The sequence below is a fragment of the Hibiscus syriacus genome, unplaced genomic scaffold (genome assembly GCF_006381635.1).
Source record: "Hibiscus syriacus cultivar Baekdansim isolate YM2019G1 unplaced genomic scaffold, ASM638163v2 tig00111392_pilon, whole genome shotgun sequence".
NCBI classification, from domain to species: Eukaryota; Viridiplantae; Streptophyta; class Magnoliopsida; order Malvales; family Malvaceae; genus Hibiscus; species Hibiscus syriacus.
Window position 1 is genome coordinate 3,357,133 of NW_024063078.1, and position 15,463 is coordinate 3,372,595.

The 15,463-nt window shown below is 36.2% G+C and overlaps 2 pseudogenes; both read left to right on the forward strand.

The window, feature by feature from the left end:
• The first annotated feature begins 2,078 nt into the window (after positions 1-2,078).
• LOC120160309 lies at positions 2,079-3,088 on the forward strand (annotated as a pseudogene).
• An 11,070-nt stretch (positions 3,089-14,158) lies between these two features.
• LOC120160665 lies at positions 14,159-14,760 on the forward strand (annotated as a pseudogene).
• Positions 14,761-15,463: the final 703 nt, after the last annotated feature.

Here is a 15,463-nt window from a genome sequence, read left to right on the forward strand (position 1 = left end):
TTTTAACCTTACCTTAATTTTTAGACTATAAGCCTGATCCGATCGGATATAAAATAAGAACTTAACTAAAAAATATTAATAGAGAGAGGGGATACTATATCAACTATCCATAAAATTATTTGAATAAATCACAATATTATCCTCGAGTCGAGTGGGGTCGGAATTTTTTCACTCTCCACCTAAATCCGAATTTGATCCGTTCTAAACTTTATTTAAAAAAAAATCAAATCCTATTAAATCGGGTAGATCCGAAATCCCTCAGTTTCAGGTTAAACGTATGAATGAACTGTTTCCTTTATGATTTTTCAAGCTATTCCTTCGATGTCATTTGACCCTTGAAACCTCGTTTTTTCTGAAAATAAAAAGTAGCCAAATCTTAAGCTACTCCTTTGATGTCATAATCTTTGTTACATGTATCTGAACATGGTGAAAACAAGAAGTGAGAATCAAATATGTTGTCCCTTTCATCTCTTCAAACGCTATGTACTTTGTGTCTCAATCCTTGCTCCTTCAATTGTTTTGTTTGGTTTCCTTGGACTGGGGTTCTATGCCATCCTTTTCACAAGTCTTGATTTTATCAACAAGTTTCATAGTCAAATTCTCCTGGAAAACAAAGGTGGTACTTGAAGATGAAGTAGTACAGCCAGTGCTGAGGAATAATACGGTTGCAAATGCTTCCCGAGGAGCTGATGATGGTGAAAGCAGTGAGGGTTCATGGTCGAGTGAAGATGGTGAGCTGAACTGGATGGTTTCAGGTATTGAGGAGCAAAACCCTGAAATCTCAGATGAATATTCAACCTCACAAGATGAAGAAGAAGAAGAAGGCCTCACTGAAATTGCTATTACATTTCCGAGCAATGACACCACTGGTTTGAATGAAGAACCAAAACAAAATGTAATTAAAACACTTTATATAATCATATATTTTATACTCGTTATTTACATATTTTATTAATTTAATTATAGTTTTAATATAATTTAATAAATTTAATTATTCAATTAAATAATATTTATCAATGTATAAATTATTTGACTGAAAAAAAAATTAAAAGAATTTAGCGGATTAAACTCGATAAATATAGACAGAGACAAACATATGATTTTATGTTAGGAGGGTTTACTTTTAAAATTTTAAGAGAAGACGAACTTATAAATTTTTTTTAAAAAATAAAAATAAATTATCGATTAAAATATCTAAAATATATATTAATTTAAATTAGATGAAATCGCCCTTCTATATGTGTAAGGTGGAATTTAGTAGCACCAATAAAAAATTCAAGTTCATCACTTGACTTTATTGAATAAGAAAATATAAAAGATAAAGGCAATAATGATAAAAAAGAAAAACGAAAGAGATGGAAAGGTAAAGATAATATCGAGCGTTTAAATATATATATCACTAATATCAGTGTAAAATAATAATTTTTCATTTTATCAATATTTCAATAGTCTGGACATTAGGTGTATCAATAATTTTTAAAAACTTCATTTTTTTCAGTATATGTTTAATTATAAAAAATTTTATATAAAAGAAAAATAAATGTTTTAAATTTGCTCCAGACTCCATGTGTGTTATGTAATTAATGATAAAAATATGAAGTATGATTAGTGACGAAACTCATGTCTCTCTAATTTTTTTTATGTAATCACATTTTAGGTCCTTGATAATTTGAATGTTTATCAAATTAAGTTTTATCTCTACCTATTGAATCTAAATACTTATTAGATCTCATTAACTTGGAAGTTATATATTCTTTTTAATAGTATGAGTGATTGTAAGATACTATTCAATCAAAAAAATTTAATTATCGATAATGTAACATGCTCTGCAAACACAGTTACTTAATTCCGAGACTTCTACAAAGAATATTATTTTCTTTAATCACTGAGATTATTTGATAGGTTGAAATTTAGATAACTTTACTTATTATGTCTGTTTACATCTAATCTATAAATCTAAAATCAAATTTAGTTTGTATTTCATTAAATTTCCTTTATTGGTCAAACTGTTTACTACCATTATTTTGTATATATAAATATCAAAATACCAAGCGTTCGTTCAAAGAAAAAGTGAAGAACTGAAATAACTTATTTTTCTATGTAGTCCTCCCCTCAATTTCCCAGTATAACAAACCTTCACTTTGGTCAACCACAAAACTGCTCTCTTTCTTCCCATCCAAAAACCCTACACCACAATCTATTGTATACTACATATTTTCTCAGCATCCAAAGAGCCGTCCAGCCATGGCGGATTCAGACACTGAATCGGGAGGAGCTCAAACAACGCTTCAAACGAAGGAGGGGACAACAACAGCGACCACCTTTCTTTCCCTAAAGAACAAGACAGGTTCTTGCCCATCGCCAACGTTGGCAGGATCATGAAAAAGGCTTTACCCGCCAACGCCAAGATATCCAAAGAAGCTAAAGAAACGGTACAAGAATGCGTTTCGGAGTTCATCAGCTTCATCACCGGAGAAGCTTCCGATAAGTGTCAGAAGGAGAAGAGGAAGACCATCAACGGCGACGATCTCTTGTGGGCCATGGCCACGTTAGGGTTCGAAGACTACGTGGAGCCTTTGAAGGTTTACTTGCTGCTGTTTAGGGAGATGGAAGGGGAGAAGACTTCGGTTGCACGTGATAAAGACGCGCCTCTTGGTAGTTGTGGTGGAGGCGGAGGCGGAGGTGTCGGTGGCGGGGTGTATGGGATGATGGCACATCAGCATCAAGGACAAGTGTATGGTTCTACTGGGTTCCATCAGATGGGTAATGGGTTTGGTAAAGGTGGGCCTCCGAATTACTTGGGTGGACCGAAGTAGTTCCTCATCTGTCATAATCAACACTCGTTGTGAGTTCGATAATAATTCCGGGTTGGGTCGGCCCGGTGAAGTCATCATTGGGTGCACGTGGAAGCTTGTGGTGACTTTGGGCAACCTGGGCTGAAGGTAAACATGGGAGAATTTTGGGAGAGGAGATGATAAGGTAATAAGGACACGTGTACGGTAGGAAGAAGGTAGAATCAGTTTCAGGCCCTTGACTAGTGTTTTCAACGTAAATAACATTACGATTATGGTTTTGTGATGATTGTGAGCTGCCCACAAATATTTATTATTAATTATTTATAAGATATTTATTTAAGAGAAAATCGCCTCAGTGACCAAAAAAAAGTTATAATATATACGATTTTAACCAACTTTTTTTGGATTTGCCAAAATGACCAACAAAAATCGCAACGCGAAATAAAAATCGCAACGCGATCCCCAGAATCGCAAATCAGTTTCCAGAATCGCAAATCAGTTTCCAAAATCGCAACGCGATTCTTGAAAATCGCGATGCGATAGTACAAATTCGCATTGCGATTTTCCAAAATCGCAACGCGAATATGAAAATCGCAACGCGAACACATAAATCGCAACGCGTATCCGTAAATCGCAACGTGTATCCGTAAATCGCAACGCGTATGGGTAAATCGCAATGCGTATCCGTATATCGCAACGCGTATCCGTAAATCGCAACGATAATACATAAAATCGCAACGCGTATCCGTAAATCGCAACGCGATATTTAAAGCGCCATTATAATCGCTACGCGTATTTTATTTTCAAATTACAAAAAGAATATTAAGACAAAATCCCGTAATCGCAACTCATAACCTAAAACCTAAAATCACAACTCAGTCCCATCTCCATCTCTCACTCTCTACGGCGAAGAAATCCGTCCCCATCTCCGAAGATTTCCGTCCCCATCTCCGGCGAAATCCCTCACAACCATTCACGGTCAGAAATCCCTCACAATATTCAGAAATGGAAAATCAACCTCCGAGGGTTAGTTTTTTTAATTATTTTTATTTTGAAATGTTTGCATTATTGTAGGTTTTTCATATTGAAACTGATGATAAGTTTACTGGTCATTTCAATAATAGATTAACCATTTCACTTAGATTTCATTTCGCGTTACGATTCTGTCGTTGCGATTTTCATTTCGCGTTGCTATTCTCTCGTTGCGATTTTCAAGTTAGTATTTGTCTTTGTCTTTGTTCTGTCTTTGGTTGAAGTAATGCAATCCATTCAAGTTTCAATTTGCAGAAGAGTCGCAACGAGATAAATGAAAATCGCAACGAGAGAATGACTGTCGCAACGAGAGAATCGCAACGCGAAATGGAAATCGCAACGAGAGAATCGCAACGCGAAACCAAAATCGCATTGCGATTTTCATTTCGCGTTGCGATTCTCTCGTTGCGATTTCATTTCGCGTTGCGATTCTCTCGTTGCGATTGTCATCTCGCGTTGCGATTCTCTCGTTGCGATTTCATTTCAACCAAAAGACAAAACAGTGTTGCAAATTTTAGTTTAAAGAATAAACTACTACTTTTTATGTTTATTGTTTTTGGTATATCTTCACAGTGTAGTTTTTGGTATATCTAACTTGGTATGTTTATTGTTTTTGTAGAAATTTTTTTCGGCTCAATTGACCTTGAGAAATAAAGTCAGCCTGGCCACTACAATTGCAAAGAAGCTTTCACCTGCTCAAAGACAATTGTTTGAGGAAACCTGCTTCGGGCCATGGCTGAGAGTACAGCATCCGGGTGGAGATGCTAATTTGACCCATTTGTGGCTTCAGACCATGACATCAAATCTACCCGACAGTATACAACGTGGTGAGGAAGAGATATGGTTTCATTTTCCACCAGCGTATACTTGCTTTGGGCGGAAGGAGTTCTGCTTAATCACTGGTCTACGATTCGGACACGATGATGTAGGCCGGTACACTCGTCATATCGCCCGCCCATCATGGTTATCCCGGGTTTTTCCGGATGAGTCAATGGAGAAGCCGAACCTACATGTCGACGACCTGAAGAAATTATTTAATAAGAAAGCTGGTTTCACTCGGATGGAAGACGTCGATGTTGTCCGAGTATGCCTTCTACTACTTGTGTATGCCGGCTTTTAGGCAGAGAGGCCAGACAACCTATTCATCGGGAGCTAATAATATTGGTAGAGGACCTGAATGCATGGAATCTGTTTCCGTGGGGTTCGTATATATGGAAAGCTACCTGGACTAAGTTGTCGTCGCCTTGATGACCGCAAAAGTTTGCGGGGCGATGGGTCCAAATACACTTGTCAGGCTTGTTTGGGCCTTTAAGGTAAGAATTTCTATATAATGTTTCTAAAATTATAATTAATTATTTAACAATTACTAATTTTGTTATTATATTGTTTGTAGATTTGGATATTCGAGGCTTTCCCCAGCATGCGTACATATGCAATAAAACGACAAATGATATTCCAGGGCTATTTCCTGGAAGAGGAAAACTCTGTTGGATTGGGAAGACTTAATACCATATGCCACAATAAATAATGTAAGTTAACACAAATACTTTCATATAATATATAAACAAGTTATTAATAGTAGACGTTTAACTTTGTTGAGTTTTTATATTTTAGGAGGCCAACATTCCATTACAAAGACTGTCACCACGGAGGAAGAGCTGCCACTGATTGGTGGCAAGCTAGTCAGAGTTTTTTGATGGCACGGATGATGAGCAGCATCCACTTCCTCCAATTCGAGAGCCATCACCTCACCTAGAGCCATCACCCGATCGTGACGACTATACACCTCTAGAACGAGAGCCATCACCTATCCCGTCACATCATCGAGCCTCTTCTCCACCATCACCTCATGATAGGCGACCGGCAAAGATGCCACGACTCCTATCTCCTGTTCTCCACCTCCACCTCAACGGGATGAGTCAAGGGAGTTACGTGATGAGGTCAATGCCTTGCGTGAGGAGATCGGTACTACGCGATAACGATGGTGCATGGCGTGTGGAGGTGTCAACTTTACGTGGTGAGGTTGCCGCTCTACGTGAGATGATAGTATCGTTGCAGAATGAGGTTCATACTCTACGCAACGAGGTAAGTTTAAGATTTTCCATATTTAACTTAATGATAATTTACTCGTAATTTCACTTAGATTAGCCATTTCACTTAGATTGCTTAGTAAATTTATTCGGTTGCTGCCAATTCTGCTAAACTGTGTATTCTTTAACACTGTGAAATAGTATTTCTTTGTTTTGTCTTTTGGTTGAAAGTAAATTTGTTCGGTTGCTGCCAATTCTGCTAAACTGTGTATTCTTTAACACTGTGAAATATATTTGTCTTTGTTTGTCTTTTGGTTGAAAGTAAATTTGTTCGGTTGCTGCCAATTCTGCTAAACTGTGTATTCTTTAACACTGTGAAATAGTATTTGTCTTTGTTTTGTCTTTTGGTTGAAAGTAAATTTGTTCGGTTGCTGCCAATTTGCTAAACTGTATTCTTTAACACTGTGAAATAGTATTTGTCTTTGTTTGTCTTTTGGTTGAAAGTAAATTTATCCATTCAAGTTCAATTTGCAGAAGAATTTATAGTTTACTTTCGCAACACGAAACTTAAAATCGCAACGCGAAACCAAAATCGCAACGCGAAATGAAAATCGCAACGACAGAATCGCAACGCGAAACCAAAATCGCAACGACAAGATCGCAACGCGAAACCAAATCGCATTGCGATTTTCATTTCGCGTTGCGATTCTTTCGTTGCGATTTTCATTTCGCGTTGCGATTCTGTCGTTGCGATTTTCATTTCGCGTTGCGATTTTGGTTTCGCGTTGCGATTTTAAGTTTCGTGTTGCGAAAGTAAACTATTTCTTCTTCTGCAAATTGAAACTTGAATGGATTGCATTACTTCAACCAATAGACAAATCAAAGACAAATACTAACTTCAGGGTATTAGTTTGAAACATATTTTTCTTTGTTATCTGATGCATTTGTGAACTATGATAGAATAATGACTTGGGTGAATACAATGCAAGTTTGAAACATATTTGTCTTTGTTTTCACTGTTTAAATATCATGTCTGTTTATTTACTGATTTTTGTATTTAATTATTTAGCGGCCCGATAGAGTGGATGCTTTACGTCGGGTTATGCTGCACGACGGAGTTCACGCATCAGACAGCGTGCACGTGCTATTAAGTCTCCGTACACCCCAATAGTGCGAAGACACCGCAAGAAGAAGCCCGACTCGCCTGTCATCCCTCAAGAGTCCACTCCTATCGTTGAAGAGGCCCCCCATATCATTCCTCTCATTTGGCTAAATTCTTGGATGCGATCAATTATTGGACTCGTTCTGGAAACAAGAAGCCAAAGAAGCTCAATATTACAGTTATTAGAGACGAGACCGCGCCACAACAAACGAGCGGAGCCAGAGGAGATTGTGGTCCTCTCGTATGCTTGGCGTTGGAGCGTTTGACGACGGGAAGCATCAAGTATCTACCTCCCACCGATAGAGATAAAGCTGCAGTAGGCTTGTGGTTTCGGCATTATATGGCTAAATCGATATATACGAGACGCTGCCTACCTGCATCCGCGTTATAAAAATGTCCATAAACAATTGGTAAGTTTATATACTTATAAATGAAAATGTTTGGTTAAGTAATTAGAATTCAATAATTTGCGTAGAAAGTGTTGTTTGAACAAATGTTTGGTTTCTGCAGGTTAATCTCAGAAGTGAACTGCGTGAAAATGATGTCGAGCTGCAAAAGTTGATTCAATAGTTTAATTGATTGTTTTTTGATTGTTAATTGATTTGTAAAAGTGATTCAATTTTGATTGTTATTGATTTGTAAAAGATGATTTGTAAAAGTTGATTTGTGTAATTGATGCGAACATAATTCTTATTTGTGCTTGTTTAATTGATTGAAATGTAATGGTTGATTTTGTTGATTTCAATCTGCATTATGTTGAAGGCAAAAATGACTATCGCAATGCGAAATGAAAATCGCAATGCGAAATGAAAATCGCAACGAGAGAATCGCAATGCGAAATGAAAATCGCAATGCGGAAATGAAAATCGCAATGCGTTTATAATTTCGCATTGCGATTATCTCGTTGCGATTTTCATTTCGCATTGCGATTTCATTTCGCATTGCGATTCTTTCGTTGCGATTTTCATTTCGCATTGCGATTTCATTTCGCATTGCGATTTTCATTTCGTATTGCGATTTTAATTTCGCATTGCGATTTTCATTTCGCATTGCGATTCTCTCGTTGCGATTTTCATTTCGCATTGCGATTTTCATTTCGCATTGCGATTCTCTCGTTGCGATTTTCATTTCGCATTGCGATTTTCATTTCGCATTGCGATTCTCTCGTTGCGATTTCATTTCCGCATTGCGATTTTCATGTTGGGATTTTCATTCGCGTTGCGATTGTATTTTCCGTGTTGCGATAGTCAAATGCATGCCTAATAGTGATAACAACTGAATAACAAGAGTGGTTAAGTCAAAATGGTTGGCCTGAGTCATTAATTCAACTGAAAATGTTAAAAGTTCACACATAAAATCCACATAATACAACGTTTGCATATGAGCTTTTGATGGCAACGTTTACATAATACACATAAAATGTTAAATGTTAAAACGTTTACATAATACAACTGAATAACAACGTTTACATAATACAAAGTTCACACCATATGAGCTTTGGATTTTGATGAGGATCCATATTTTGGTAGAGGAAAAGATGATTTTGATGGCACTGGTGATCCACATGTCAACCTTGTATGACCACTTTCCTTGCACCGACTACATGTCGATCTCTTCTTCTCTTCACCCTTAGACGGTATACGATCGTGACTTTTTGGTCGGCCAGGTAGCCTTCTGTCCATGGCTGGTGGCAAAACTGTTTGTAAGTCATCTGGTATGTCCCACTCAGAAGGATGTGGAATAGGGTAGACAATCTCGGCATAAGTCTGTCGATAAACTTCTGTAGTGTAGCAATCATAGCGTATGCGCTTGAATCATCTTGGTTAAATGAAGAGCAACTTTTATAACATGGCCACACGGATAACCAGATGTTTGCCATTTCATACAACTACACGTCTTTGCATTTAGATCGACTAGCCCATTTAAGTTATTATCCAGTACTTGAAACAAAGTGTTTGAACATGGTTCAACTCTCCATGACGTTGACTTCACAACACGTTTCGTTATCTTTTTTTTCAGTCCATGGTGTAACACGATGTTCCAATGTTCCTGTAAATTTAAATAAACAATACTTAGTAAAATATATAAATATGATAAGTTACGAATTCAAAGAAATAATACCTGCATGGTTCTTTTCTTGTAGTACCACTGTTGAATAGAGGCTCGAAAAAAACTCCATTAACATAGTAATGGGTAATTTCCGGGAATGACGACTTAGAGCGTTGATTGATTCTGCACTATTAGACGTCATGAAACCATATCTTGCTCCAAGTTGATGTACTCTTGACCATCTTTCAAACCCGACATCTTCTAGTGTTTGAGCACACTGAGGCAAAACACGTCTTAAACAATTTATATGTTTATTGAAATCCACTTCCCGATAAGCTTTTACAGCCTTCCAGTATGTCCATTTGTGCTTTTTATACCAGCAGACCTTGATTTAGATTTCTATACAAATGAACACCACAAAGTCCATGAAAAGCATCTGGGAAACACCTTCTAACAGCGTGTCAATTGAGTTTGCCCTATCGGATATGATTGTCAGATTGCTAATAGGACCTATGCAATCCCTAAGATGCCCCATAAACCATGTCCATGAATCAGAGGTTTCAGATTTGCCAACCCCGTAAGCTATTGGCAATATCCATTGTTAGCATCCATGGCTACTGCTAATAAGTTTACTCCAAGGTATCGACCTTTCAAATGTGCTCCGTCAACTATAATAACTGGGCGCATGCAAGTAATAAACGAACGAATCTACAAAATAATATACACAAGAAATATAATCATTTAAATGTGAAATGCATGTAACTAACAAAAATGAGTCAACAAAATTATATTGATTTACTAACCGTAGCACCAATGGCGATAAACAGCAACTCAAAGCGTCCATCTCTATCTGTTTTGATATGAGTTACCGACCCAGGATTTTTCAGCTTTAAATTGTGACAATAAGCCGGCAGTTGGGCAAACGATGCTTCTGGCGACCCCCTCAACAATTCCAAGGCAAACATTTGGCTCTCCAAGCTTGAGAATATGATATACTAATCTTGAACCGAGCATTCATGTCAGTCATAATTTCATGTCCCGATATACCCTGCCATTCAAAAACATTAACTCAGCCAGAAAACCACCCAACACCTTTTGTTTGCCTGTCTATGGTGAGGAAAAACTTGGGTTCTTGAACATGTATGTTTATCAATAAAAGTCCTAACTTGAAACATTTTGCAATCTTTTATTCTCTTTGCAATCATACGCCACGTACAGTTTTTGTCAATCATACACCTTGTTTCGAAACGATCTTTGCTTGATTTGTTAACTTTAGTTGATAGCCATCTTCCACACATTTCGTATATAAGCTATCTTCAAGTCTTCCTTTGTATCAAAACAATCATCTTTCTTGATACGAATAACTTTTGTGTAACAATCAACTGCTTCTTTATCAACTCTTCTTCCGGTATCTGAAGTAATTCTGGCATATTCCAGTTATACGCCCGTGGCATTTTCTTTTCTTCGGGGACTTTTTCTTCTTCTTTTTCTTCTTCAGGATTATATGAATTACAGAATGGATGTTCAACATGTTCATTCACAGTCGTACTTCCTCCTCATTATCATCAACATTACATTCTTCGGCAATGGCTGTTTCATCATCAAAATTCGGGTATTGACCAATATCAATATCATTACATGCATGGTCTGTTTCTTCTTCTGAAACATCATCAAAATCCGTGTATTGACCAATATCAAAGTCCGGATATTGACCAAGACCAAATTTCGAATACTGACTAGTAATCACAATTTTTTCTGTTGGCTCATCATCGTCTAACTGGTCAATACGAAAACCGGAATTTGGTGCTGAAAGTTGATTGGGATTTGGATTAGAGAAAGGTTGTGGGTTTTGAGAAAAACTTAGTTGATTACTACCGCTACTGACCCAACAATACTACTTCTAGGTTCAACAACATACAATGTAACATCATCTTGTGAAACACTAATGTAAGCAATGAATCGTTCAACATCTTCATTGTCGGTTAACAAATAAACTTTACCATTCTCTGATAAGATAGCCTAAATCCACTTAGGGGCTCTAAATTCATTTATTTGAAACACGTAGCATTAGAGTTTCATAAGTTAACTTTTGTAAAGACAATTTAGTTGAAGATTTATGGGTAAAGGCATATATTGTAAAACACCATTAACATTATCCCATGACCCTCCAAAACACAAATCTATCCAAACATGATCAACATTAGATGATTTCATGGTTGTAACTAAACAAACGAGATGCGAAACTAAGACCTGTTGCCGGATGGGAAGGATGTCGTTGGATATAGGAACGGATGTCGCCGGAGAGAGTGATAGATGGAGATGGAATGAGTTGCGATTTAGGGATTTAGTTTATGATTTCAGTGTTATATACCCAAAAATTTCAGTGTTGTGATTTACAGATTCTCGTTGCGATTTACGGATTATCGTTGCGATTTACAGATTCTCGTTGCGATTTACGGATTATCGTTGCGATTTACGGATACGCGTTGCGATTTACGGATTATCGTTGCGATTTACGGATACGCGTTGCGATTTACGGATACGCATTGCGATTTACGGATACGCGTTGCGATTTACGGATACACGTTGCGGTTTACGGATACGCGTTGCGATTTACGGATACGCGTTGCGATATACGGATACGCATTGCGATTTACCCATACGCGTTGCGATTTACGGATACACGTTGCGATTTACGGATACGCGTTGCGATTTATGTGTTCGCGTTGCGATTTTCATATTCGCGTTGCGATTATGGAAAATCGCAATGCGAATTTGTACTATCGCATCGCGATTTTCAAGAATCGCGTTGCGATTCTGGAAACTGATTTGCGATTCTGGGGATCGCGTTGCGATTTTTATTTCGCGTTGCGATTTTGTTGGTCATTTTGGCAAATCCAAAAAAAGTTGGTTAAAATCGTATATTATAACTTTTTTTTGGTCACTGAGGCGATTTTCTCTTTATTTAATTGGAGCTGTCGTTTGTTAGATTAAATAAGCAAAAAATTTGCAATTCGTAAGTTAATTTTACATTTAAATATTTTTAATTTTTGGTGTTTCTTTTAGCGAACTATTTGTTTTTGTTACAAAAATAGCACTGTGTTAACGGTAAAGGGCCTTCTCCTCTAGATCAGATTGGAGGATTCTTTGGACTTGAATGACCGACATCCCCAAGTTCGTTCCACGCCCGAGACTAGCCATATTGTGGGCGAGCTTATTGGTTTTACGGGGGCTGTACATTAGTACGATGTTCTACTGCAGATCCACGTAAGGCCCGATTCTTCTGACTAAAGTTGGTTTGTGCGACTGAGCAGTGGACGTGAGGTACTAAACTGCTATCAAACTATCCGTTTCCACCTTCAGACGACGACGGATGCCACAATAATACTTTATCGAACTAGCGAACTATTTTAGTGGCGTATCAAACTCTAGTAACTGGTGAAGGTAATTGGATCTAATTTCAAAAAAAAATATTAAAAGAAACTAATTATTTTTAATATGTTTAATAAAATATATAAATTATTTGATGCAAAGGTTGTGTTAGACGTAGTTTATATAACTTGTATATTTAATGTCATTTAGTTTATTTAAAATTTAGGATTATAATGAGACGAGTATGATATAGAAGTTTAGATTTTTATTAATTTATTGATAACGTATATATACTTTGTAGATGTAAGTATTCGAATTTATATTTTTTTAGAGAGAATAATATTTTCATAACAATTAAGACCATTTAATAAGTTCATAAATTTTATTAGCAATTAGGGGTTGTTCTATTTTTCTCTCTTTTTTTCATAACCGCCATTAGTTTACTTTTTCCTTTATCTTTGTGATCGACGACGACACTAATCTTGGTACTGATTGTCGATAGTAAGTATTCATTATTTTTCTTTTGTTTTATTATAGCATATATTTGTTTTTTTTGTTTTTATTCTTAATATTGTCTTTTTGGCACATATTATTATGCTTTTATGACATGTTCTCTACCTCTATAGCACGTTTTCAATTGTTTGGTCATATTTTTTGTTTAATTTTTTTAAAGTTGGATTTGACATCGCCACAACTGATCAAGATGACGAATATTTGTTATCATGATGATCTTTCTTGCTTTGGACCTTCAAATTGAATTTGGATATGTGACTTGCATTTGTAGATAGTATTTTTCACATCGCTCGATTCTGCTTTGCGGTATGTCATTGATCTTTCAATAGCTTTATTCCCTTTTATGGTTCGTTTGTCGATGCAGTTAGATATATTTGTATTTATATCTTGTTCGAGTTTATTTGGTTAGGTTTTTTAACCTTTTCCTTGTATAATCTTCGTGTGATATTGAGTGACTAATTTTCTTGTATTTAGGAAAATATTCTTATTATATGTTTAATTTACAGTTGTAGTTGTAAATTTTTATTATAATTTGGATATTTTTTATTTTTAATAAAACTAGCATATTCTATCAAAATATAGGATTATAATATTTAGAATTTGAGATTCTAAGATTTGTTATTAAAATAAATAATTTTTTTATTAAACTAAGGTGATTACAAAGTAATATTTATTGTAAATACTCTAAATTATTTGACAATGGATGCCCAATCACCCTTACAGTTATTGGTGCTCGAACTTATGACCTCTAGGAACAACAATAATTTTTTTAACCACTAAAATAAAATTGTTCGCACAAAATAAATAAATTTTTGTGAACTGAACTTTACATGATATATATATACCAAGTAATTTATCTAAAAACACAATATGATATTAATATAAAATACATTGAATTCTATACAATATAAATGATTTATATTACATGGATTACATGATGGGTATATTTTTGGGTCGGGTGTACTTGTATAAAACCCTAACAGGCCGAATAACGTCTGTATTATTATTACCTTAATAGCCGCTCCCTGAAGCTAGTGCTTAAAACGTTATATAATCCCCATGCAGCCAACGGTCAATTATACACTCTCAAGTCTCAATTTGCTGCCATTGTCAATCTCTTCCTTCTATATACCTCTATATCTTCATTCTTTTAAGAAGAGAAAAGAAGAGGAGGAAAGGCAAATAGAAAGGAATTGAAACAAAAAATGAACAAAACCATTAATGTTTGGGTCTTGGTTCTCTCAGTTTCTGTATATATGATTGCAGCAGAAGCGGCCAATGCACCTTCCCCAACCCCTGTATCTCCGGCAAGACCTCCAACTGTTTCTTTACGACATCACCTTCTCAATCTCCTTCATCAACAACTCCTGCTAGTTCTCCATCGATATCGCCTGCAACAACTCCCACCGCTATGCCTCCCATCGCCACTTCCCCTGCTTCTTCAAGCCCCCGGGTTCAATCACCCACGGTAAGTACTCCCTCATTGACACCAGAAAGCTCTACTCCGACGATGACTCCAGCTGGGGCTCCACCTGTTGGAACTCCGGAGTCCTCTGCTAGTATTCCTTCTAGTTCAACGACGCCAGCGGACAGTCCTGCGATTTTCCCATCGAGCAATAGCCCACCGATTACTAGAACGGGGGGTTCGCCACCGGAGAGTGCGGAGGGCCCCGCTGTTAATGGTGAGTCAGGTTCAAGATGGAGTTATGAAGTGGGGTTGGGTGTAACAGTTGGTTTGGTTATTGGGTCTGCCTTGATTCTTTATTCTTTAGATTTCATATTTTTAGATTCAAATTTAATGATATAATTGCCGCATTAGATTCCAGTAGCGTATATTGTTTGAATATAAATAAAAAAAATTATGCATTATTTAATTTTACCAATTTATGTATCTTCGCCCTATAACTACCAATTTTTTTTAATAATTTAAATAAGTATAAGATAATATATATTCAAAGATAATTCTCAATTAAACACTCATATTCTTAACATTCATGATGTTTAAACTCAAAACATCAAGGAAAAATAATAATTTGATCGTTTGATTCGTACAAATTCTCTTCACTCACTCCCAAAAAAAACAGCTTTTATGAAATGTTAATAGAATTTAGGCGTTAAAAAATATAATGTTTTAGACTTGACAAAATAAAATATTTGACCACTGAAAATATCAAATATACAAATATCAATTAAATCCAAAAATGTTTTATTTTTTGGAAAAGCAAAACAATTTTTTTTTTCAAATTAGCATGCAAATAGAAGGAATATTTGAATAATAAGCATAAATATTGAAAACATTTTGTCGGTGGGGGTTTTGCTAACGTCAAGGGACGAGCAATTAGCCCTCCACGTGTTGCCCTTTCATTTGGTAGTAGCATTGGCATATGTATGACCTTTCTATTATTTTTAGTTTATTTGACTCCAGTTGCCCTCCTACTTTCATCAAACTACAATAATGCCAGTCTCCGGTAAACAAAATGACTGCTTTATTTTGATCTTACGCCGACGCA